A 26,555-nucleotide genomic window follows, 5' to 3' on the forward strand; every position below is an offset into this window, starting at 1 on the left:
ATGCTTTGTTCTCCTCAAATGTCTGGATGTCCTGTTCACTCTTTCCTCCTGAAACTGATGATCTTTACTGCGACACGTCTTCTTGTCTTCATTTCATTCTGGTACTGCATTGTGGTTTCCATAACTCCATGATTCTTTTTCTCCCACGTAGACCTCCCTCCTCTACCCTTTTCTCCCTGTCGCACGTCAAAGTTCTTTCCTTTCACAGGTGTGAACCCTGTAAGGACTTACCTGCCCAGGAACCAGGTTCCACGTTGTCAGCTGCCCCCTACCCTGCTCAGTTGTCGTACGCAATATTTACCGGGCTACTCAGGCAGCTTTTCTCCTGTGTCCTGCTGTGCCAGTCTCTGTCCCTGGGATCCTCTCATCTAACCGTTACAAACGCATTATGGTTTTTCATTTATGATCTGTCCTCATCTAATGTCTGGATGTCCTGTTCACTCTTTCTTCCTCATTCCCACTATCTTTACTGCAACACTTCTTCCTCTCCTTCATGCACTACATAGTAGTTTGTAAATTCCGTAGTTTTTTTTGTCCAATGTAGGCCTCCCTCCTCTACCCTCTTCTCTCTGTCCCTCATCAAACTTTTTTCCTTTTCCAGGCTCTGAACCCATTATGGCTTTTCACTTATGCTCTGTCCTCCTCTAATGTCTGGATGTCCTATTGAGTCTTTCCTCCTGATCCTGACTATCTTTACTGTGACCTTTCTTCTTGTCTTCTTCCCCTCCTTGTAGTACATTCTAGTTTCTAAATTCTATATTATTTTGTCCCATGTAGGCCTCCCTCCTCTAACTCCTTCTCTCTGTCCCTCACAGGGGCATACCTAGAATATTTGGCACCTGGGGCGAATCCGGTATGAGCCCCCCCCACACTCTTTACAACTGCATAGTTTGTATCATTAGGCAAACATTGAAGGGGGTACAATATAACCGTTATCATGATATACTGAAGCAGACATTGACGGGGGTACAGCATAACACCTATCACGATATTCTGAGGCAGACATTGACAGTGGTACAGCATTACTGCTATCATTATATACTGAGGCAAACATTAACGGTGGTACAGCATAACTGTTATCATTTTATACTAGTGCAAAAATTGACGGTGGTACTGCATAACTGCTATTGTTATATACTGAGGCAAATATTGACGTTGGTACAGCGTAATCCCTATCACTATACATTGAGTCAGACATTGACAATAATGCAGATCTCCCCAAACCAGCCTGCTCCTCTAGAAACGGACATTACTGTCCGTCTCTGGAGGGGTGCAGGCATGGTGGCACCCCTCTGATGAGCGGCACTCGTGCGGACTGCTCCCCCCCCGCTAGGTACAATACTGGTCCCTCATCAAACTTTTTTCCTTTTCAATGCTTGAACTCATTACGATTTTCTATTTATGCCCTGTCTTCGTTTAATGTCTGGATGTCCTCTTCAGTCTTTCCTCTTGATCCTTTCTATCTTTACTGCGACATGTCTTCCTGTCTTGATTTTATTCTTCTACTGCATTGTGATTTCTAAACTCCATGTTTCTTTTTGTCCTGCGTAGACTTCCCTCCTCTACCCTCTTCTCTCTGTCCCACGTCGAATTTCTTCGTCAGTCTTGAACCCATTATGGCTTTTCATTTATGCTATGGCCTGCTCTAGTGTCTGGATATCCTATTCAGTATTTCCCCCTCAATCTGAAGATCTTTATTGGAAAACGACTTCTTGACTTCATTTCATTCTTGTACTACATTGCAGATTCTAAACTCCACGATTCTTTATGTCCCGCGTAGACCTCCCTCCTCTAACCTCTTTTCTCTGTCCCACGTCGAAGTTCTTCCCTTCCTAGGCTTGAAGCCATTATGGCTTTTCATTTATGCTCTGTCCTCCTCAAATGTCTGAAAATCCTGTTCAGTCTTTCCTCCTGAACTTGAAGATTTTTACTGCGACACGTCTTCTTGTCTTCATTTCATTCTTCTACTGCATTGTGGTTTCCAAACTCCATGTTTCATTTTGTCCCGCGTAGACCTCCCTCCTCTACCCTCTTTTCTCTGTCCCACGTTGAAGTTCTTCCCTTCACAGGCTTGAACCCCTTATGGCTTTTCCTTTATGCTTTGTTCTCCTCAAATGTCTGGATGTCCTGTTCACTCTTTCCTCCTGAAACTGATGATATTTACTGCGACACGTCTTCTTGTCTTCATTTCATTCTTGTACTGCATTGTGGTTTCCAAACTCCATGATTCTTTTTGTCCCGCGTAGACCTCCCTCCTCTACCCTTTTCTCCCTGTCGCACGTCAAAGTTCTTTCCTTTCACAGGTGTGAACCCTGTAAGGACTTACCTGTCCAGGAACCAGGTTCTACGTCGTCGGCTGCCCCCTACCCTGCTCAGTTGTCGTACGCAATATTTACTGGGCTACTCAGCCAGCTTTTCTCCTGTGTCCTGCTGTGCCAGTCTCTGTCCCTGGGATCCTCTCATCTAACCGTTACAAACTCATTATGGTTTTTCATTTATGATCTGTCCTCATCTAATGTCTGGATGTCCTGTTCACTCTTTCTTCCTCATTCCGACTATCTTTACTGCAACACTTCTTCCTCTCCTTCATGCACTACATAGTAGTTTGTAAATTCCGTAGTTTTTTTGTCCCACGTAGGCCTCCCTCCTCTACCCTCTTCTCTCTGTCCCTCGTTAAACTGTTTTCCTTTTACTCGTTTGAACCCATTATGATTTTTCGTTTATGCTCTGTCCTGTCCTGCGTCTGGATGTCCTGTTCATTGTTTCTCCTGAACCCGATGATCTTTACTGTGATTTGTCTTCCTGTCTTCATTTCATTCTTTTACTACATTTTACTTTTTAAACTCGATGATTCTTTTTGTCCCACGTAGACCTGCCTCCTCTACCCTCTTTTCTCTGTCCCACGTCGAAGTTCTTCCCTTCCCAGGCTCCAACTCATTATGGTTTTTCATCTATGCACTGTCCTCCCTCCTCTACACTCATCTCTCTGTCCCTCATTAAACTGTTTTCCTTTTCCACGTTTGAACCCATTATGGTTTTTCATTTATGCTCTTTCTTTCTTTAGTGTCTGGATGTCTTGTTCAGTCTTTCTCCTGAACCCGATGATCTTTACTGTGATATGTCTTCCTGTCTTCATTTCATTCTTGTACTACATTGTAGATTCTTTTTGTCCCACGTAGACCTCCCTCCTCTACCCTCTTTTCTCGGTCCCACGTCGAATTTCTTCCCTTCCCAGGCTTGAACCCATTATGGTTTTTCATCTATGCACTGTCCTCCCTCCTCTACACTCATCTGTCTGTCCCTCGTTAAACTGTTTTCCTTTTTCCACGTTTGAACCCATTATGGTTTTTCATTTATCCTCTGTCCTCCTTTAGCGTCTGGATGTCCTGTTCAGTCTTTCTCCTGAACCCGATGATCTTTACTGTGATTTGTCTTCCTGTCTTCAGTTCATTCTTTTACTACATTGTAGTTTTTAAACTCGATGATTCTTTTTGTCCCACATAGACCTCCCTCCTCTACCCTCTTTTCTTTGTCCCACGTCGAAGTTCTTCCCTTCCCAGGCTCCAATCCATTACGGTTTTTCATCTATGCACTGTCCTCCCTCCTCTACACTCATCCCTCTGTCCCTCTTTAATCTGTTTTCCTTTTATACATTTGAAACCATTTTGGTCCTTCATTTATGCTTTGTCCTCCTTAATTGTCTGAATATCCTGTTCAGTCTTCCCTCCTTAACCTGAAGATATTTACTGCGACACGTCTTCTTGTCTTCATTTCATTCTTCTACTGCATTGTGGTTTCCAAACTCCATTTTTTATTTTGTCCCACGTAGACCTCCCTCCTCTACCCTCTTTTCTCTGTCCCACATCGAAGTTCTTCCCTTCCCAGGCTTGAACTCATTATGGTTTTTCATCTATGCACTGTCCTTCCTCCTCTACACTCATCTCTCTGTCCCTTGTTAAACTGTTTTCCTTTTCCACGTTTGAACCCATTATGGTTTTCCGTTTATCCTCTGTCCTCCTTTAGCGTCTGGATGTCCTGTTCAGTCTTTCTCCTGAACCCGATGATCCTTACTGTGATTTGTCTTCCTGTCTTCAGTTCATTCTTTTACTACATTGTAGTTTTTAAACTCGATGATTCTTTTTGTCCCACATAGACCTCCCTCCTCTACCCTCTTTTCTCTGTCCCACGTCGAAGTTCTTCCCTTTCCAGGCTCCAACCCATTACGGTTTTTCATCTATGCACTGTCCTCCCTCCTCTACACTCATCTCTCTCTCCCTCGTTAATCTGTTTTCCTTTTATACATTTGAAACCATTTTGGTCCTTCATTTATGCTTTGTCCTCCTCAATTGTCTGAATATCCTGTTCGGTCTTCCCTCCTTAACCTGAAGATATTTACTGCGACATGTCTTCTTGTCTTCATTTCATTCTGGTACTAGATTGCAGTTTCTAAACTCCGCGATTCTTTATGTCCCGCGTAGACCTCCCTCCTCTACCCTCTTTTCTCTGTCCCACGTCGAAGTTCTTCCCTTCCTAGGCTTGAACCCATTATGACTTTTCATTTATGCTCTGTCCTCCTCAAATGTCTGAATATCCTGTTCAGTCTTTCCTCCTGAACTTTAAGATCTTTACTGCGACACGTCTTCATCTCATTCTTCTTCTGCATTGTGGTTTCCAAACTACATGTTTCATTTTGTCCCGCGTAGACCTCCCTCCTCTACCCTCTTTTCTCTGTCCCACGTTGAAGTTCTACCCTTCCCAGGCTTGAACCCCTTATGGCTTTTCCTTTATGCTTTGTTCTTCTCAAATGTCTGGATGTCCTGTTCACTCTTTCCTCCTGAAACTGATGATCTTTACTGCGACACGTCTTCTTGTCTTCATTGCATTCTTGTACTGCATTGTGGTTTCCAAACTCCATTTTTTATTTTGTCCCACGTAGACCTCCCTCCTCTACCCTCTTTTTTCTGTCCCACGTCGAAGTTCTTCCTTCCCAGGCTTGAACTCATTATGGTTTTTCATCTATGCACTGTCCTTCCTCCTCTACACTCATCTCTCTGTCCCTCGTTAAACTGTTTTCCTTTTCCACGTTTGAACCCATTATGGTTTTTCGTTTATGCTCTGTCCTCCTTTAGTATCTGGATGTCCTGTTCAGTCTTTTCCTGAACCCAATGATCTTTACTGTGATATGTCTTCCTGTCTTCATTTCATTCTTGTACTACATTTTAGATTCTTTTTGTCCCACGTAGACCTCCCTCCTCTACCCTCTTTTCTCTGTCCCACGTTGAAGTTCTTCCCTTCCCAGGCTTGAACCCTTTATGGTTTTTCCTTAATGCTTTGTTCTCCTCAAATGTCTGGATGTCCTGTTCACTCTTTCCTCCTGAAACTGATGATCTTTACTGCGACACGTCTTCTTGTCTTCATTTCATTCTGGTACTGCATTGTGGTTTCCATAACTCCATGATTCTTTTTCTCCCACGTAGACCTCCCTCCTCTACCCTTTTCTCCCTGTCGCACGTCAAAGTTCTTTCCTTTCACAGGTGTGAACCCTGTAAGGACTTACCTGCCCAGGAACCAGGTTCCACGTTGTCAGCTGCCCCCTACCCTGCTCAGTTGTCGTACGCAATATTTACCGGGCTACTCAGGCAGCTTTTCTCCTGTGTCCTGCTGTGCCAGTCTCTGTCCCTGGGATCCTCTCATCTAACCGTTACAAACGCATTATGGTTTTTCATTTATGATCTGTCCTCATCTAATGTCTGGATGTCCTGTTCACTCTTTCTTCCTCATTCCCACTATCTTTACTGCAACACTTCTTCCTCTCCTTCATGCACTACATAGTAGTTTGTAAATTCCGTAGTTTTTTTTGTCCAATGTAGGCCTCCCTCCTCTACCCTCTTCTCTCTGTCCCTCATCAAACTTTTTTCCTTTTCCAGGCTTTGAACCCATTATGGCTTTTCACTTATGCTCTGTCCTCCTCTAATGTCTGGATGTCCTATTGAGTCTTTCCTCCTGATCCTGACTATCTTTACTGTGACCTTTCTTCTTGTCTTCTTCCCCTCCTTGTAGTACATTCTAGTTTCTAAATTCTATATTATTTTGTCCCATGTAGGCCTCCCTCCTCTAACTCCTTCTCTCTGTCCCTCACAGGGGCATACCTAGAATATTTGGCACCTGGGGCGAATCCGGTATGAGCCCCCCCCACACTCTTTACAACTGCATAGTTTGTATCATTAGGCAAACATTGAAGGGGGTACAATATAACTGTTATCATGATATACTGAAGCAGACATTGACGGGGGTACAGCATAACACCTATCACGATATTCTGAGGCAGACATTGACAGTGGTACAGCATTACTGCTATCATTATATACTGAGGCAAACATTAACGGTGGTACAGCATAACTGTTATCATTTTATACTAGTGCAAAAATTGACGGTGGTACTGCATAACTGCTATTGTTATATACTGAGGCAAATATTGACGTTGGTACAGCGTAATCCCTATCACTATACATTGAGTCAGACATTGACAATAATGCAGATCTCCCCAAACCAGCCTGCTCCTCTAGAAACGGACATTACTGTCCGTCTCTGGAGGGGTGCAGGCATGGTGGCACCCCTCTGATGAGCGGCACTCGTGCGGACTGCTCCCCCCCCCGCTAGGTACAATACTGGTCCCTCATCAAACTTTTTTCCTTTTCAATGCTTGAACTCATTACGATTTTCTATTTATGCCCTGTCTTCGTTTAATGTCTGGATGTCCTCTTCAGTCTTTCCTCTTGATCCTTTCTATCTTTACTGCGACATGTCTTCCTGTCTTGATTTTATTCTTCTACTGCATTGTGATTTCTAAACTCCATGTTTCTTTTTGTCCTGCGTAGACTTCCCTCCTCTACCCTCTTCTCTCTGTCCCACGTCGAATTTCTTCGTCAGTCTTGAACCCATTATGGCTTTTCATTTATGCTATGGCCTGCTCTAGTGTCTGGATATCCTATTCAGTATTTCCCCCTCAATCTGAAGATCTTTATTGGAAAACGACTTCTTGACTTCATTTCATTCTTGTACTACATTGCAGATTCTAAACTCCACGATTCTTTATGTCCCGCGTAGACCTCCCTCCTCTAACCTCTTTTCTCTGTCCCACGTCGAAGTTCTTCCCTTCCTAGGCTTGAAGCCATTATGGCTTTTCATTTATGCTCTGTCCTCCTCAAATGTCTGAATATCCTGTTCAGTCTTTCCTCCTGAACTTGAAGATTTTTACTGCGACACGTCTTCTTGTCTTCATTTCATTCTTCTACTGCATTGTGGTTTCCAAACTCCATGTTTCATTTTGTCCCGCGTAGACCTCCCTCCTCTACCCTCTTTTCTCTGTCCCACGTTGAAGTTCTTCCCTTCACAGGCTTGAACCCCTTATGGCTTTTCCTTTATGCTTTGTTCTCCTCAAATGTCTGGATGTCCTGTTCACTCTTTCCTCCTGAAACTGATGATATTTACTGCGACACGTCTTCTTGTCTTCATTTCATTCTTGTACTGCATTGTGGTTTCCAAACTCCATGATTCTTTTTGTCCCGCGTAGACCTCCCTCCTCTACCCTTTTCTCCCTGTCGCACGTCAAAGTTCTTTCCTTTCACAGGTGTGAACCCTGTAAGGACTTACCTGTCCAGGAACCAGGTTCTACGTCGTCGGCTGCCCCCTACCCTGCTCAGTTGTCGTACGCAATATTTACTGGGCTACTCAGCCAGCTTTTCTCCTGTGTCCTGCTGTGCCAGTCTCTGTCCCTGGGATCCTCTCATCTAACCGTTACAAACTCATTATGGTTTTTCATTTATGATCTGTCCTCATCTAATGTCTGGATGTCCTGTTCACTCTTTCTTCCTCATTCCGACTATCTTTACTGCAACACTTCTTCCTCTCCTTCATGCACTACATAGTAGTTTGTAAATTCCGTAGTTTTTTTGTCCCACGTAGGCCTCCCTCCTCTACCCTCTTCTCTCTGTCCCTCGTTAAACTGTTTTCCTTTTACTCGTTTGAACCCATTATGATTTTTCGTTTATGCTCTGTCCTGTCCTGCGTCTGGATGTCCTGTTCATTGTTTCTCCTGAACCCGATGATCTTTACTGTGATTTGTCTTCCTGTCTTCATTTCATTCTTTTACTACATTTTACTTTTTAAACTCGATGATTCTTTTTGTCCCACGTAGACCTGCCTCCTCTACCCTCTTTTCTCTGTCCCACGTCGAAGTTCTTCCCTTCCCAGGCTCCAACTCATTATGGTTTTTCATCTATGCACTGTCCTCCCTCCTCTACACTCATCTCTCTGTCCCTCATTAAACTGTTTTCCTTTTCCACGTTTGAACCCATTATGGTTTTTCATTTATGCTCTTTCTTTCTTTAGTGTCTGGATGTCTTGTTCAGTCTTTCTCCTGAACCCGATGATCTTTACTGTGATATGTCTTCCTGTCTTCATTTCATTCTTGTACTACATTGTAGATTCTTTTTGTCCCACGTAGACCTGCCTCCTCTACCCTCTTTTCTCTGTCCCACGTCGAAGTTCTTCCCTTCCCAGGCTCCAACTCATTATGGTTTTTCATCTATGCACTGTCCTCCCTCCTCTACACTCATCTCTCTGTCCCTCATTAAACTGTTTTCCTTTTCCACGTTTGAACCCATTATGGTTTTTCATTTATGCTCTTTCTTTCTTTAGTGTCTGGATGTCTTGTTCAGTCTTTCTCCTGAACCCGATGATCTTTACTGTGATATGTCTTCCTGTCTTCATTTCATTCTTGTACTACATTGTAGATTCTTTTTGTCCCACGTAGACCTCCCTCCTCTACCCTCTTTTCTCGGTCCCACGTCGAATTTCTTCCCTTCCCAGGCTTGAACTCATTATGGTTTTTCATCTATGCACTGTCCTCCCTCCTCTACACTCATCTGTCTGTCCCTCGTTAAACTGTTTTCCTTTTTCCACGTTTGAACCCATTATGGTTTTTCATTTATCCTCTGTCCTCCTTTAGCGTCTGGATGTCCTGTTCAGTCTTTCTCCTGAACCCGATGATCTTTACTGTGATTTGTCTTCCTGTCTTCAGTTCATTCTTTTACTACATTGTAGTTTTTAAACTCGATGATTCTTTTTGTCCCACATAGACCTCCCTCCTCTACCCTCTTTTCTTTGTCCCACATCGAAGTTCTTCCCTTCCCAGGCTCCAATCCATTACGGTTTTTCATCTATGCACTGTCCTCCCTCCTCTACACTCATCCCTCTGTCCCTCTTTAATCTGTTTTCCTTTTATACATTTGAAACCATTTTGGTCCTTCATTTATGCTTTGTCCTCCTCAATTGTCTGAACATCCTGTTCAGTCTTCCCTCCTTAACCTGAAGATATTTACTGCGACACGTCTTCTTGTCTTCATTTCATTCTTCTACTGCATTGTGGTTTCCAAACTCCATTTTTTATTTTGTCCCACGTAGACCTCCCTCCTCTACCCTCTTTTCTCTGTCCCACATCGAAGTTCTTCCCTTCCCAGGCTTGAACTCATTATGGTTTTTCATCTATGCACTGTCCTTCCTCCTCTACACTCATCTCTCTGTCCCTTGTTAAACTGTTTTCCTTTTCCACGTTTGAACCCATTATGGTTTTCCGTTTATCCTCTGTCCTCCTTTAGCGTCTGGATGTCCTGTTCAGTCTTTCTCCTGAACCCGATGATCCTTACTGTGATTTGTCTTCCTGTCTTCAGTTCATTCTTTTACTACATTGTAGTTTTTAAACTCGATGATTCTTTTTGTCCCACATAGACCTCCCTCCTCTACCCTCTTTTCTCTGTCCCACGTCGAAGTTCTTCCCTTTCCAGGCTCCAACCCATTACGGTTTTTCATCTATGCACTGTCCTCCCTCCTCTACACTCATCTCTCTCTCCCTCGTTAATCTGTTTTCCTTTTATACATTTGAAACCATTTTGGTCCTTCATTTATGCTTTGTCCTCCTCAATTGTCTGAATATCCTGTTCGGTCTTCCCTCCTTAACCTGAAGATATTTACTGCGACATGTCTTCTTGTCTTCATTTCATTCTGGTACTAGATTGCAGTTTCTAAACTCCGCGATTCTTTATGTCCCGCGTAGACCTCCCTCCTCTACCCTCTTTTCTCTGTCCCACGTCGAAGTTCTTCCCTTCCTAGGCTTGAACCCATTATGACTTTTCATTTATGCTCTGTCCTCCTCAAATGTCTGAATATCCTGTTCAGTCTTTCCTCCTGAACTTTAAGATCTTTACTGCGACACGTCTTCATCTCATTCTTCTTCTGCATTGTGGTTTCCAAACTACATGTTTCATTTTGTCCCGCGTAGACCTCCCTCCTCTACCCTCTTTTCTCTGTCCCACGTTGAAGTTCTACCCTTCCCAGGCTTGAACCCCTTATGGCTTTTCCTTTATGCTTTATTCTTCTCAAATGTCTGGATGTCCTGTTCACTCTTTCCTCCTGAAACTGATGATCTTTACTGCGACACGTCTTCTTGTCTTCATTGCATTCTTGTACTGCATTGTGGTTTCCAAACTCCATTTTTTATTTTGTCCCACGTAGACCTCCCTCCTCTACCCTCTTTTTTCTGTCCCACGTCGAAGTTCTTCCTTCCCAGGCTTGAACTCATTATGGTTTTTCATCTATGCACTGTCCTTCCTCCTCTACACTCATCTCTCTGTCCCTCGTTAAACTGTTTTCCTTTTCCACGTTTGAACCCATTATGGTTTTTCGTTTATGCTCTGTCCTCCTTTAGTATCTGGATGTCCTGTTCAGTCTTTTCCTGAACCCAATGATCTTTACTGTGATATGTCTTCCTGTCTTCATTTCATTCTTGTACTACATTTTAGATTCTTTTTGTCCCACGTAGACCTCCCTCCTCTACCCTCTTTTCTCTGTCCCACGTTGAAGTTCTTCCCTTCCCAGGCTTGAACCCTTTATGGTTTATCCTTAATGCTTTGTTCTCCTCAAATGTCTGGATGTCCTGTTCACTCTTTCCTCCTGAAACTGATGATCTTTACTGCGACACGTCTTCTTGTCTTCATTTCATTCTGGTACTGCATTGTGGTTTCCATAACTCCATGATTCTTTTTCTCCCACGTAGACCTCCCTCCTCTACCCTTTTCTCCCTGTCGCACGTCAAAGTTCTTTCCTTTCACAGGTGTGAACCCTGTAAGGACTTACCTGCCCAGGAACCAGGTTCCACGTTGTCAGCTGCCCCCTACCCTGCTCAGTTGTCGTACGCAATATTTACCGGGCTACTCAGGCAGCTTTTCTCCTGTGTCCTGCTGTGCCAGTCTCTGTCCCTGGGATCCTCTCATCTAACCGTTACAAACGCATTATGGTTTTTCATTTATGATCTGTCCTCATCTAATGTCTGGATGTCCTGTTCACTCTTTCTTCCTCATTCCCACTATCTTTACTGCAACACTTCTTCCTCTCCTTCATGCACTACATAGTAGTTTGTAAATTCCGTAGTTTTTTTTGTCCAATGTAGGCCTCCCTCCTCTACCCTCTTCTCTCTGTCCCTCATCAAACTTTTTTCCTTTTCCAGGCTTTGAACCCATTATGGCTTTTCACTTATGCTCTGTCCTCCTCTAATGTCTGGATGTCCTATTGAGTCTTTTCTCCTGATCCTGACTATCTTTACTGTGACCTTTCTTCTTGTCTTCTTCCCCTCCTTGTAGTACATTCTAGTTTCTAAATTCTATATTATTTTGTCCCATGTAGGCCTCCCTCCTCTAACTCCTTCTCTCTGTCCCTCACAGGGGCATACCTAGAATATTTGGCACCTGGGGCGAATCCGGTATGAGCCCCCCCCCACACTCTTTACAACTGCATAGTTTGTATCATTAGGCAAACATTGAAGGGGGTACAATATAACTGTTATCATGATATACTGAAGCAGACATTGACGGGGGTACAGCATAACACCTATCACGATATTCTGAGGCAGACATTGACAGTGGTACAGCATTACTGCTATCATTATATACTGAGGCAAACATTAACGGTGGTACAGCATAACTGTTATCATTTTATACTAGTGCAAAAATTGACGGTGGTACTGCATAACTGCTATTGTTATATACTGAGGCAAATATTGACGTTGGTACAGCGTAATCCCTATCACTATACATTGAGTCAGACATTGACAATAATGCAGATCTCCCCAAACCAGCCTGCTCCTCTAGAAACGGACATTACTGTCCGTCTCTGGAGGGGTGCAGGCATGGTGGCACCCCTCTGATGAGCGGCACTCGTGCGGACTGCTCCCCCCCCCCCCGCTAGGTACAATACTGGTCCCTCATCAAACTTTTTTCCTTTTCAATGCTTGAACCCATTACGATTTTCTATTTATGCCCTGTCTTCGTTTAATGTCTGGATGTCCTCTTCAGTCTTTCCTCTTGATCCTTTCTATCTTTACTGCGACATGTCTTCCTGTCTTGATTTTATTCTTCTACTGCATTGTGATTTCTAAACTCCATGTTTCTTTTTGTCCTGCGTAGACTTCCCTCCTCTACCCTCTTCTCTCTGTCCCACGTTGAATTTCTTCGTCAGTCTTGAACCCATTATGGCTTTTCATTTATGCTATGGCCTGCTCTAGTGTCTGGATATCCTATTCAGTATTTCCCCCTCAATCTGAAGATCTTTATTGGAAAACGACTTCTTGACTTCATTTCATTCTTGTACTACATTGCAGATTCTAAACTCCACGATTCTTTATGTCCCGCGTAGACCTCCCTCCTCTAACCTCTTTTCTCTGTCCCACGTCGAAGTTCTTCCCTTCCTAGGCTTGAAGCCATTATGGCTTTTCATGTATGCTCTGTCCTCCTCAAATGTCTGAATATCCTGTTCAGTCTTTCCTCCTGAACTTGAAGATTTTTACTGCGACACGTCTTCTTGTCTTCATTTCATTCTTCTACTGCATTGTGGTTTCCAAACTCCATGTTTCATTTTGTCCCGCGTAGACCTCCCTCCTCTACCCTCTTTTCTCTGTCCCACGTTGAAGTTCTTCCCTTCACAGGCTTGAACCCCTTATGGCTTTTCCTTTATGCTTTGTTCTCCTCAAATGTCTGGATGTCCTGTTCACTCTTTCCTCCTGAAACTGATGATCTTTACTGCGACACGTCTTCTTGTCTTCATTTCATTCTTGTACTGCATTGTGGTTTCCAAACTCCATGATTCTTTTTGTCCCGCGTAGACCTCCCTCCTCTACCCTTTTCTCCCTGTCCCACGTCAAAGTTCTTTCCTTTCACAGGTGTGAACCCTGTAAGGACTTACCTGTCCAGGAACCACTTTCTACGTCGTCGGCTGCCCCCTACCCTGCTCAGTTGTCGTACGCAATATTTACTGGGCTACTCAGCCAGCTTTTCTCCTGTGTCCTGCTGTGCCAGTCTCTGTCCCTGGGATCCTCTCATCTAACCGTTACAAACTCATTATGGTTTTTCATTTATGATCTGTCCTCATCTAATGTCTGGATGTCCTGTTCACTCTTTCTTCCTCATTCCGACTATCTTTACTGCAACACTTCTTCCTCTCCTTCATGCACTACATAGTAGTTTGTAAATTCCGTAGTTTTTTTGTCCCACGTAGGCCTCCCTCCTCTACCCTCTTCTCTCTGTCCCTCGTTAAACTGTTTTCCTTTTACTCGTTTGAACCCATTATGATTTTTCGTTTATGCTCTGTCCTGTCCTGCGTCTGGATGTCCTGTTCATTGTTTCTCCTGAACCCGATGATCTTTACTGTGATTTGTCTTCCTGTCTTCATTTCATTCTTTTACTACATTTTACTTTTTAAACTCGATGATTCTTTTTGTCCCACGTAGACCTGCCTCCTCTACCCTCTTATCTCTGTCCCACGTCGAAGTTCTTCCCTTCCCAGGCTCCAACTCATTATGGTTTTTCATCTATGCACTGTCCTCCCTCCTCTACACTCATCTCTCTGTCCCTCATTAAACTGTTTTCCTTTTCCACGTTTGAACCCATTATGGTTTTTCATTTATGCTCTTTCTTTCTTTAGTGTCTGGATGTCTTGTTCAGTCTTTCTCCTGAACCCGATGATCTTTACTGTGATATGTCTTCCTGTCTTCATTTCATTCTTGTACTACATTGTAGATTCTTTTTGTCCCACGTAGACCTCCCTCCTCTACCCTCTTTTCTCGGTCCCACGTCGAATTTCTTCCCTTCCCAGGCTTGAACCCATTATGGTTTTTCATCTATGCACTGTCCTCCCTCCTCTACACTCATCTGTCTGTCCCTCGTTAAACTGTTTTCCTTTTTCCACGTTTGAACCCATTATGGTTTTTCATTTATCCTCTGTCCTCCTTTAGCGTCTGGATGTCCTGTTCAGTCTTTCTCCTGAACCCGATGATCTTTACTGTGATTTGTCTTCCTGTCTTCAGTTCATTCTTTTACTACATTGTAGTTTTTAAACTCGATGATTCTTTTTGTCCCACATAGACCTCCCTCCTCTACCCTCTTTTCTTTGTCCCACGTCGAAGTTCTTCCCTTCCCAGGCTCCAATCCATTACGGTTTTTCATCTATGCACTGTCCTCCCTCCTCTACACTCATCCCTCTGTCCCTCTTTAATCTGTTTTCCTTTTATACATTTGAAACCATTTTGGTCCTTCATTTATGCTTTGTCCTCCTCAATTGTCTGAATATCCTGTTCAGTCTTCCCTCCTTAACCTGAAGATATTTACTACGACACGTCTTCTTGTCTTCATTTCATTCTTCTACTGCATTGTGGTTTCCAAACTCCATTTTTTATTTTGTCCCACGTAGACCTCCCTCCTCTACCCTCTTTTCTCTGTCCCACATCGAAGTTCTTCCCTTCCCAGGCTTGAACTCATTATGGTTTTTCATCTATGCACTGTCCTTCCTCCTCTACACTCATCTCTCTGTCCCTTGTTAAACTGTTTTCCTTTTCCACGTTTGAACCCATTATGGTTTTCCGTTTATCCTCTGTCCTCCTTTAGCGTCTGGATGTCCTGTTCAGTCTTTCTCCTGAACCCGATGATCCTTACTGTGATTTGTCTTCCTGTCTTCAGTTCATTCTTTTACTACATTGTAGTTTTTAAACTCGATGATTCTTTTTGTCCCACATAGACCTCCCTCCTCTACCCTCTTTTCTCTGTCCCACGTCGAAGTTCTTCCCTTTCCAGGCTCCAACCCATTACGGTTTTTCATCTATGCACTGTCCTCCCTCCTCTACACTCATCTCTCTCTCCCTCGTTAATCTGTTTTCCTTTTATACATTTGAAACCATTTTGGTCCTTCATTTATGCTTTGTCCTCCTCAATTGTCTGAATATCCTGTTCGGTCTTCCCTCCTTAACCTGAAGATATTTACTGCGACATGTCTTCTTGTCTTCATTTCATTCTGGTACTAGATTGCAGTTTCTAAACTCCGCGATTCTTTATGTCCCGCGTAGACCTCCCTCCTCTACCCTCTTTTCTCTGTCCCACGTCGAAGTTCTTCCCTTCCTAGGCTTGAACCCATTATGACTTTTCATTTATGCTCTGTCCTCCTCAAATGTCTGAATATCCTGTTCAGTCTTTCCTCCTGAACTTTAAGATCTTTACTGCGACAAGTCTTCATCTCATTCTTCTTCTGCATTGTGGTTTCCAAACTACATGTTTCATTTTGTCCCGCGTAGACCTCCCTCCTCTACCCTCTTTTCTCTGTCCCACGTTGAAGTTCTACCCTTCCCAGGCTTGAACCCCTTATGGCTTTTCCTTTATGCTTTGTTCTTCTCAAATGTCTGGATGTCCTGTTCACTCTTTCCTCCTGAAACTGATGATCTTTACTGCGACACGTCTTCTTGTCTTCATTGCATTCTTGTACTGCATTGTGGTTTCCAAACTCCATTTTTTATTTTGTCCCACGTAGACCTCCCTCCTCTACCCTCTTTTTTCTGTCCCACGTCGAAGTTCTTCCTTCCCAGGCTTGAACTCATTATGGTTTTTCATCTATGCACTGTCCTTCCTCCTCTACACTCATCTCTCTGTCCCTCGTTAAACTGTTTTCCTTTTCCACGTTTGAACCCATTATGGTTTTTCGTTTATGCTCTGTCCTCCTTTAGTATCTGGATGTCCTGTTCAGTCTTTTCCTGAACCCAATGATCTTTACTGTGATATGTCTTCCTGTCTTCATTTCATTCTTGTACTACATTTTAGATTCTTTTTGTCCCACGTAGACCTCCCTCCTCTACCCTCTTTTCTCTGTCCCACGTTGAAGTTCTTCCCTTCCCAGGCTTGAACCCTTTATGGTTTTTCCTTAATGCTTTGTTCTCCTCAAATGTCTGGATGTCCTGTTCACTCTTTCCTCCTGAAACTGATGATCTTTACTGCGACACGTCTTCTTGTCTTCATTTCATTCTGGTACTGCATTGTGGTTTCCATAACTCCATGATTCTTTTTCTCCCACGTAGACCTCCCTCCTCTACCCTTTTCTCCCTGTCGCACGTCAAAGTTCTTTCCTTTCACAGGTGTGAACCCTGTAAGGACTTACCTGCCCAGGAACCAGGTTCCACGTTGTCAGCTGCCCCCTACCCTGCTCAGTTGTCGTACGCAATATTTACCGGGCTACTCAGGCAGCTTTTCTCCTGTGTCCTGCTGTGCCAGTCTCTGTCCCTGGGATCCTCTCATCTAACCGTTACAAACGCATTATGGTTTTTCATTTATGATCTGTCCTCATCTAATGTCTGGATGTCCTGTTCACTCTTTCTTCCTCATTCCCACTATCTTTACTGCAACACTTCTTCCTCTCCTTCATGCACTACATAGTAGTTTGTAAATTCCGTAGTTTTTTTTGTCCAATGTAGGCCTCCCTCCTCTACCCTCTTCTCTCTGTCCCTCATCAAACTTTTTTCCTTTTCCAGGCTTTGAACCCATTATGGCTTTTCACTTATGCTCTGTCCTCCTCTAATGTCTGGATGTCCTATTGAGTCTTTCCTCCTGATCCTGACTATCTTTACTGTGACCTTTCTTCTTGTCTTCTTCCCCTCCTTGTAGTACATTCTAGTTTCTAAATTCTATATTATTTTGTCCCATGTAGGCCTCCCTCCTCTAACTCCTTCTCTCTGTCCCTCACAGGGGCATACCTAGAATATTTGGCACCTGGGGCGAATCCGGTATGAGCCCCCCCCACACTCTTTACAACTGCATAGTTTGTATCATTAGGCAAACATTGAAGGGGGTACAATATAACTGTTATCATGATATACTGAAGCAGACATTGACGGGGGTACAGCATAACACCTATCACGATATTCTGAGGCAGACATTGACAGTGGTACAGCATTACTGCTATCATTATATACTGAGGCAAACATTAACGGTGGTACAGCATAACTGTTATAATTTTATACTAGTGCAAAAATTGACGGTGGTACTGCATAACTGCTATTGTTATATACTGAGGCAAATATTGACGTTGGTACAGCGTAATCCCTATCACTATACATTGAGTCAGACATTGACAATAATGCAGATCTCCCCAAACCAGCCTGCTCCTCTAGAAACGGACATTACTGTCCGTCTCTGGAGGGGTGCAGGCATGGTGGCACCCCTCTGATGAGCGGCACTCGTGCGGACTGCTCCCCCCCCCGCTAGGTACAATACTGGTCCCTCATCAAACTTTTTTCCTTTTCAATGCTTGAACTCATTACGATTTTCTATTTATGCCCTGTCTTCGTTTAATGTCTGGATGTCCTCTTCAGTCTTTCCTCTTGATCCTTTCTATCTTTACTGCGACATGTCTTCCTGTCTTGATTTTATTCTTCTACTGCATTGTGATTTCTAAACTCCATGTTTCTTTTTGTCCTGCGTAGACTTCCCTCCTCTACCCTCTTCTCTCTGTCCCACGTCGAATTTCTTCGTCAGTCTTGAACCCATTATGGCTTTTCATTTATGCTATGGCCTGCTCTAGTGTCTGGATATCCTATTCAGTATTTCCCCCTCAATCTGAAGATCTTTATTGGAAAACGACTTCTTGACTTCATTTCATTCTTGTACTACATTGCAGATTCTAAACTCCACGATTCTTTATGTCCCGCGTAGACCTCCCTCCTCTAACCTCTTTTCTCTGTCCCACGTCGAAGTTCTTCCCTTCCTAGGCTTGAAGCCATTATGGCTTTTCATTTATGCTCTGTCCTCCTCAAATGTCTGAATATCCTGTTCAGTCTTTCCTCCTGAACTTGAAGATTTTTACTGCGACACGTCTTCTTGTCTTCATTTCATTCTTCTACTGCATTGTGGTTTCCAAACTCCATGTTTCATTTTGTCCCGCGTAGACCTCCCTCCTCTACCCTCTTTTCTCTGTCCCACGTTGAAGTTCTTCCCTTCACAGGCTTGAACCCCTTATGGCTTTTCCTTTATGCTTTGTTCTCCTCAAATGTCTGGATGTCCTGTTCACTCTTTCCTCCTGAAACTGATGATATTTACTGCGACACGTCTTCTTGTCTTCATTTCATTCTTGTACTGCATTGTGGTTTCCAAACTCCATGATTCTTTTTGTCCCGCGTAGACCTCCCTCCTCTACCCTTTTCTCCCTGTCGCACGTCAAAGTTCTTTCCTTTCACAGGTGTGAACCCTGTAAGGACTTACCTGTCCAGGAACCAGGTTCTACGTCGTCGGCTGCCCCCTACCCTGCTCAGTTGTCGTACGCAATATTTACTGGGCTACTCAGCCAGCTTTTCTCCTGTGTCCTGCTGTGCCAGTCTCTGTCCCTGGGATCCTCTCATCTAACCGTTACAAACTCATTATGGTTTTTCATTTATGATCTGTCCTCATCTAATGTCTGGATGTCCTGTTCACTCTTTCTTCCTCATTCCGACTATCTTTACTGCAACACTTCTTCCTCTCCTTCATGCACTACATAGTAGTTTGTAAATTCCGTAGTTTTTTTGTCCCACGTAGGCCTCCCTCCTCTACCCTCTTCTCTCTGTCCCTCGTTAAACTGTTTTCCTTTTACTCGTTTGAACCCATTATGATTTTTCGTTTATGCTCTGTCCTGTCCTGCGTCTGGATGTCCTGTTCATTGTTTCTCCTGAACCCGATGATCTTTACTGTGATTTGTCTTCCTGTCTTCATTTCATTCTTTTACTACATTTTACTTTTTAAACTCGATGATTCTTTTTGTCCCACGTAGACCTGCCTCCTCTACCCTCTTTTCTCTGTCCCACGTCGAAGTTCTTCCCTTCCCAGGCTCCAACTCATTATGGTTTTTCATCTATGCACTGTCCTCCCTCCTCTACACTCATCTCTCTGTCCCTCATTAAACTGTTTTCCTTTTCCACGTTTGAACCCATTATGGTTTTTCATTTATGCTCTTTCTTTCTTTAGTGTCTGGATGTCTTGTTCAGTCTTTCTCCTGAACCCGATGATCTTTACTGTGATATGTCTTCCTGTCTTCATTTCATTCTTGTACTACATTGTAGATTCTTTTTGTCCCACGTAGACCTGCCTCCTCTACCCTCTTTTCTCTGTCCCACGTCGAAGTTCTTCCCTTCCCAGGCTCCAACTCATTATGGTTTTTCATCTATGCACTGTCCTCCCTCCTCTACACTCATCTCTCTGTCCCTCATTAAACTGTTTTCCTTTTCCACGTTTGAACCCATTATGGTTTTTCATTTATGCTCTTTCTTTCTTTAGTGTCTGGATGTCTTGTTCAGTCTTTCTCCTGAACCCGATGATCTTTACTGTGATATGTCTTCCTGTCTTCATTTCATTCTTGTACTACATTGTAGATTCTTTTTGTCCCACGTAGACCTCCCTCCTCTACCCTCTTTTCTCGGTCCCACGTCGAATTTCTTCCCTTCCCAGGCTTGAACTCATTATGGTTTTTCATCTATGCACTGTCCTCCCTCCTCTACACTCATCTGTCTGTCCCTCGTTAAACTGTTTTCCTTTTTCCACGTTTGAACCCATTATGGTTTTTCATTTATCCTCTGTCCTCCTTTAGCGTCTGGATGTCCTGTTCAGTCTTTCTCCTGAACCCGATGATCTTTACTGTGATTTGTCTTCCTGTCTTCAGTTCATTCTTTTACTACATTGTAGTTTTTAAACTCGATGATTCTTTTTGTCCCACATAGACCTCCCTCCTCTACCCTCTTTTCTTTGTCCCACATCGAAGTTCTTCCCTTCCCAGGCTCCAATCCATTACGGTTTTTCATCTATGCACTGTCCTCCCTCCTCTACACTCATCCCTCTGTCCCTCTTTAATCTGTTTTCCTTTTATACATTTGAAACCATTTTGGTCCTTCATTTATGCTTTGTCCTCCTCAATTGTCTGAACATCCTGTTCAGTCTTCCCTCCTTAACCTGAAGATATTTACTGCGACACGTCTTCTTGTCTTCATTTCATTCTTCTACTGCATTGTGGTTTCCAAACTCCATTTTTTATTTTGTCCCACGTAGACCTCCCTCCTCTACCCTCTTTTCTCTGTCCCACATCGAAGTTCTTCCCTTCCCAGGCTTGAACTCATTATGGTTTTTCATCTATGCACTGTCCTTCCTCCTCTACACTCATCTCTCTGTCCCTTGTTAAACTGTTTTCCTTTTCCACGTTTGAACCCATTATGGTTTTCCGTTTATCCTCTGTCCTCCTTTAGCGTCTGGATGTCCTGTTCAGTCTTTCTCCTGAACCCGATGATCCTTACTGTGATTTGTCTTCCTGTCTTCAGTTCATTCTTTTACTACATTGTAGTTTTTAAACTCGATGATTCTTTTTGTCCCACATAGACCTCCCTCCTCTACCCTCTTTTCTCTGTCCCACGTCGAAGTTCTTCCCTTTCCAGGCTCCAACCCATTACGGTTTTTCATCTATGCACTGTCCTCCCTCCTCTACACTCATCTCTCTCTCCCTCGTTAATCTGTTTTCCTTTTATACATTTGAAACCATTTTGGTCCTTCATTTATGCTTTGTCCTCCTCAATTGTCTGAATATCCTGTTCGGTCTTCCCTCCTTAACCTGAAGATATTTACTGCGACATGTCTTCTTGTCTTCATTTCATTCTGGTACTAGATTGCAGTTTCTAAACTCCGCGATTCTTTATGTCCCGCGTAGACCTCCCTCCTCTACCCTCTTTTCTCTGTCCCACGTCGAAGTTCTTCCCTTCCTAGGCTTGAACCCATTATGACTTTTCATTTATGCTCTGTCCTCCTCAAATGTCTGAATATCCTGTTCAGTCTTTCCTCCTGAACTTTAAGATCTTTACTGCGACACGTCTTCATCTCATTCTTCTTCTGCATTGTGGTTTCCAAACTACATGTTTCATTTTGTCCCGCGTAGACCTCCCTCCTCTACCCTCTTTTCTCTGTCCCACGTTGAAGTTCTACCCTTCCCAGGCTTGAACCCCTTATGGCTTTTCCTTTATGCTTTATTCTTCTCAAATGTCTGGATGTCCTGTTCACTCTTTCCTCCTGAAACTGATGATCTTTACTGCGACACGTCTTCTTGTCTTCATTGCATTCTTGTACTGCATTGTGGTTTCCAAACTCCATTTTTTATTTTGTCCCACGTAGACCTCCCTCCTCTACCCTCTTTTTTCTGTCCCACGTCGAAGTTCTTCCTTCCCAGGCTTGAACTCATTATGGTTTTTCATCTATGCACTGTCCTTCCTCCTCTACACTCATCTCTCTGTCCCTCGTTAAACTGTTTTCCTTTTCCACGTTTGAACCCATTATGGTTTTTCGTTTATGCTCTGTCCTCCTTTAGTATCTGGATGTCCTGTTCAGTCTTTTCCTGAACCCAATGATCTTTACTGTGATATGTCTTCCTGTCTTCATTTCATTCTTGTACTACATTTTAGATTCTTTTTGTCCCACGTAGACCTCCCTCCTCTACCCTCTTTTCTCTGTCCCACGTTGAAGTTCTTCCCTTCCCAGGCTTGAACCCTTTATGGTTTATCCTTAATGCTTTGTTCTCCTCAAATGTCTGGATGTCCTGTTCACTCTTTCCTCCTGAAACTGATGATCTTTACTGCGACACGTCTTCTTGTCTTCATTTCATTCTGGTACTGCATTGTGGTTTCCATAACTCCATGATTCTTTTTCTCCCACGTAGACCTCCCTCCTCTACCCTTTTCTCCCTGTCGCACGTCAAAGTTCTTTCCTTTCACAGGTGTGAACCCTGTAAGGACTTACCTGCCCAGGAACCAGGTTCCACGTTGTCAGCTGCCCCCTACCCTGCTCAGTTGTCGTACGCAATATTTACCGGGCTACTCAGGCAGCTTTTCTCCTGTGTCCTGCTGTGCCAGTCTCTGTCCCTGGGATCCTCTCATCTAACCGTTACAAACGCATTATGGTTTTTCATTTATGATCTGTCCTCATCTAATGTCTGGATGTCCTGTTCACTCTTTCTTCCTCATTCCCACTATCTTTACTGCAACACTTCTTCCTCTCCTTCATGCACTACATAGTAGTTTGTAAATTCCGTAGTTTTTTTTGTCCAATGTAGGCCTCCCTCCTCTACCCTCTTCTCTCTGTCCCTCATCAAACTTTTTTCCTTTTCCAGGCTTTGAACCCATTATGGCTTTTCACTTATGCTCTGTCCTCCTCTAATGTCTGGATGTCCTATTGAGTCTTTTCTCCTGATCCTGACTATCTTTACTGTGACCTTTCTTCTTGTCTTCTTCCCCTCCTTGTAGTACATTCTAGTTTCTAAATTCTATATTATTTTGTCCCATGTAGGCCTCCCTCCTCTAACTCCTTCTCTCTGTCCCTCACAGGGGCATACCTAGAATATTTGGCACCTGGGGCGAATCCGGTATGAACCCCCCCCCACACTCTTTACAACTGCATAGTTTGTATCATTAGGCAAACATTGAAGGGGGTACAATATAACTGTTATCATGATATACTGAAGCAGACATTGACGGGGGTACAGCATAACACCTATCACGATATTCTGAGGCAGACATTGACAGTGGTACAGCATTACTGCTATCATTATATACTGAGGCAAACATTAACGGTGGTACAGCATAACTGTTATCATTTTATACTAGTGCAAAAATTGACGGTGGTACTGCATAACTGCTATTGTTATATACTGAGGCAAATATTGACGTTGGTACAGCGTAATCCCTATCACTATACATTGAGTCAGACATTGACAATAATGCAGATCTCCCCAAACCAGCCTGCTCCTCTAGAAACGGACATTACTGTCCGTCTCTGGAGGGGTGCAGGCATGGTGGCACCCCTCTGATGAGCGGCACTCGTGCGGACTGCTCCCCCCCCCCCCGCTAGGTACAATACTGGTCCCTCATCAAACTTTTTTCCTTTTCAATGCTTGAACCCATTACGATTTTCTATTTATGCCCTGTCTTCGTTTAATGTCTGGATGTCCTCTTCAGTCTTTCCTCTTGATCCTTTCTATCTTTACTGCGACATGTCTTCCTGTCTTGATTTTATTCTTCTACTGCATTGTGATTTCTAAACTCCATGTTTCTTTTTGTCCTGCGTAGACTTCCCTCCTCTACCCTCTTCTCTCTGTCCCACGTTGAATTTCTTCGTCAGTCTTGAACCCATTATGGCTTTTCATTTATGCTATGGCCTGCTCTAGTGTCTGGATATCCTATTCAGTATTTCCCCCTCAATCTGAAGATCTTTATTGGAAAACGACTTCTTGACTTCATTTCATTCTTGTACTACATTGCAGATTCTAAACTCCACGATTCTTTATGTCCCGCGTAGACCTCCCTCCTCTAACCTCTTTTCTCTGTCCCACGTCGAAGTTCTTCCCTTCCTAGGCTTGAAGCCATTATGGCTTTTCATGTATGCTCTGTCCTCCTCAAATGTCTGAATATCCTGTTCAGTCTTTCCTCCTGAACTTGAAGATTTTTACTGCGACACGTCTTCTTGTCTTCATTTCATTCTTCTACTGCATTGTGGTTTCCAAACTCCATGTTTCATTTTGTCCCGCGTAGACCTCCCTCCTCTACCCTCTTTTCTCTGTCCCACGTTGAAGTTCTTCCCTTCACAGGCTTGAACCCCTTATGGCTTTTCCTTTATGCTTTGTTCTCCTCAAATGTCTGGATGTCCTGTTCACTCTTTCCTCCTGAAACTGATGATCTTTACTGCGACACGTCTTCTTGTCTTCATTTCATTCTTGTACTGCATTGTGGTTTCCAAACTCCATGATTCTTTTTGTCCCGCGTAGACCTCCCTCCTCTACCCTTTTCTCCCTGTCCCACGTCAAAGTTCTTTCCTTTCACAGGTGTGAACCCTGTAAGGACTTACCTGTCCAGGAACCACTTTCTACGTCGTCGGCTGCCCCCTACCCTGCTCAGTTGTCGTACGCAATATTTACTGGGCTACTCAGCCAGCTTTTCTCCTGTGTCCTGCTGTGCCAGTCTCTGTCCCTGGGATCCTCTCATCTAACCGTTACAAACTCATTATGGTTTTTCATTTATGATCTGTCCTCATCTAATGTCTGGATGTCCTGTTCACTCTTTCTTCCTCATTCCGACTATCTTTACTGCAACACTTCTTCCTCTCCTTCATGCACTACATAGTAGTTTGTAAATTCCGTAGTTTTTTTGTCCCACGTAGGCCTCCCTCCTCTACCCTCTTCTCTCTGTCCCTCGTTAAACTGTTTTCCTTTTACTCGTTTGAACCCATTATGATTTTTCGTTTATGCTCTGTCCTGTCCTGCGTCTGGATGTCCTGTTCATTGTTTCTCCTGAACCCGATGATCTTTACTGTGATTTGTCTTCCTGTCTTCATTTCATTCTTTTACTACATTTTACTTTTTAAACTCGATGATTCTTTTTGTCCCACGTAGACCTGCCTCCTCTACCCTCTTATCTCTGTCCCACGTCGAAGTTCTTCCCTTCCCAGGCTCCAACTCATTATGGTTTTTCATCTATGCACTGTCCTCCCTCCTCTACACTCATCTCTCTGTCCCTCATTAAACTGTTTTCCTTTTCCACGTTTGAACCCATTATGGTTTTTCATTTATGCTCTTTCTTTCTTTAGTGTCTGGATGTCTTGTTCAGTCTTTCTCCTGAACCCGATGATCTTTACTGTGATATGTCTTCCTGTCTTCATTTCATTCTTGTACTACATTGTAGATTCTTTTTGTCCCACGTAGACCTCCCTCCTCTACCCTCTTTTCTCGGTCCCACGTCGAATTTCTTCCCTTCCCAGGCTTGAACCCATTATGGTTTTTCATCTATGCACTGTCCTCCCTCCTCTACACTCATCTGTCTGTCCCTCGTTAAACTGTTTTCCTTTTTCCACGTTTGAACCCATTATGGTTTTTCATTTATCCTCTGTCCTCCTTTAGCGTCTGGATGTCCTGTTCAGTCTTTCTCCTGAACCCGATGATCTTTACTGTGATTTGTCTTCCTGTCTTCAGTTCATTCTTTTACTACATTGTAGTTTTTAAACTCGATGATTCTTTTTGTCCCACATAGACCTCCCTCCTCTACCCTCTTTTCTTTGTCCCACGTCGAAGTTCTTCCCTTCCCAGGCTCCAATCCATTACGGTTTTTCATCTATGCACTGTCCTCCCTCCTCTACACTCATCCCTCTGTCCCTCTTTAATCTGTTTTCCTTTTATACATTTGAAACCATTTTGGTCCTTCATTTATGCTTTGTCCTCCTCAATTGTCTGAATATCCTGTTCAGTCTTCCCTCCTTAACCTGAAGATATTTACTACGACACGTCTTCTTGTCTTCATTTCATTCTTCTACTGCATTGTGGTTTCCAAACTCCATTTTTTATTTTGTCCCACGTAGACCTCCCTCCTCTACCCTCTTTTCTCTGTCCCACATCGAAGTTCTTCCCTTCCCAGGCTTGAACTCATTATGGTTTTTCATCTATGCACTGTCCTTCCTCCTCTACACTCATCTCTCTGTCCCTTGTTAAACTGTTTTCCTTTTCCACGTTTGAACCCATTATGGTTTTCCGTTTATCCTCTGTCCTCCTTTAGCGTCTGGATGTCCTGTTCAGTCTTTCTCCTGAACCCGATGATCCTTACTGTGATTTGTCTTCCTGTCTTCAGTTCATTCTTTTACTACATTGTAGTTTTTAAACTCGATGATTCTTTTTGTCCCACATAGACCTCCCTCCTCTACCCTCTTTTCTCTGTCCCACGTCGAAGTTCTTCCCTTTCCAGGCTCCAACCCATTACGGTTTTTCATCTATGCACTGTCCTCCCTCCTCTACACTCATCTCTCTCTCCCTCGTTAATCTGTTTTCCTTTTATACATTTGAAACCATTTTGGTCCTTCATTTATGCTTTGTCCTCCTCAATTGTCTGAATATCCTGTTCGGTCTTCCCTCCTTAACCTGAAGATATTTACTGCGACATGTCTTCTTGTCTTCATTTCATTCTGGTACTAGATTGCAGTTTCTAAACTCCGCGATTCTTTATGTCCCGCGTAGACCTCCCTCCTCTACCCTCTTTTCTCTGTCCCACGTCGAAGTTCTTCCCTTCCTAGGCTTGAACCCATTATGACTTTTCATTTATGCTCTGTCCTCCTCAAATGTCTGAATATCCTGTTCAGTCTTTCCTCCTGAACTTTAAG

General features: G+C 43.5%; 3 long non-coding RNA genes across 3 annotated transcripts; all 3 read right to left on the reverse strand.

Annotated features, from left to right (window-relative positions):
* Window positions 1-2,811: 2,811 nt before the first annotated feature.
* On the reverse strand, window positions 2,812-4,253 carry LOC128469664 (uncharacterized). Its single transcript, XR_008345978.1, has 2 exons — window positions 3,832-4,253; window positions 2,812-3,506 (listed from the first exon to the last, which is right to left on the reverse strand). It is a non-coding gene; the product is annotated as an uncharacterized LOC128469664 (long non-coding RNA).
* Window positions 4,254-13,778: 9,525 nt separating this feature from the next.
* Window positions 13,779-15,220, reverse strand: LOC128469668 (uncharacterized). Its single transcript, XR_008345981.1, has 2 exons — window positions 14,799-15,220; window positions 13,779-14,473 (listed from the first exon to the last, which is right to left on the reverse strand). It is a non-coding gene; the product is annotated as an uncharacterized LOC128469668 (long non-coding RNA).
* A 9,525-nt stretch (window positions 15,221-24,745) lies between these two features.
* LOC128469673 (uncharacterized) lies at window positions 24,746-26,187 on the reverse strand. The gene is made up of 2 exons (XR_008345986.1): window positions 25,766-26,187; window positions 24,746-25,440 (listed from the first exon to the last, which is right to left on the reverse strand). It is a non-coding gene; the product is annotated as an uncharacterized LOC128469673 (long non-coding RNA).
* Between the last annotated feature and the right edge of the window lie 368 nt (window positions 26,188-26,555).

Source organism: Spea bombifrons, chromosome 12 (assembly GCF_027358695.1).
Source record: "Spea bombifrons isolate aSpeBom1 chromosome 12, aSpeBom1.2.pri, whole genome shotgun sequence".
Lineage (NCBI taxonomy): Eukaryota > Metazoa > Chordata > Amphibia > Anura > Pelobatidae > Spea > Spea bombifrons.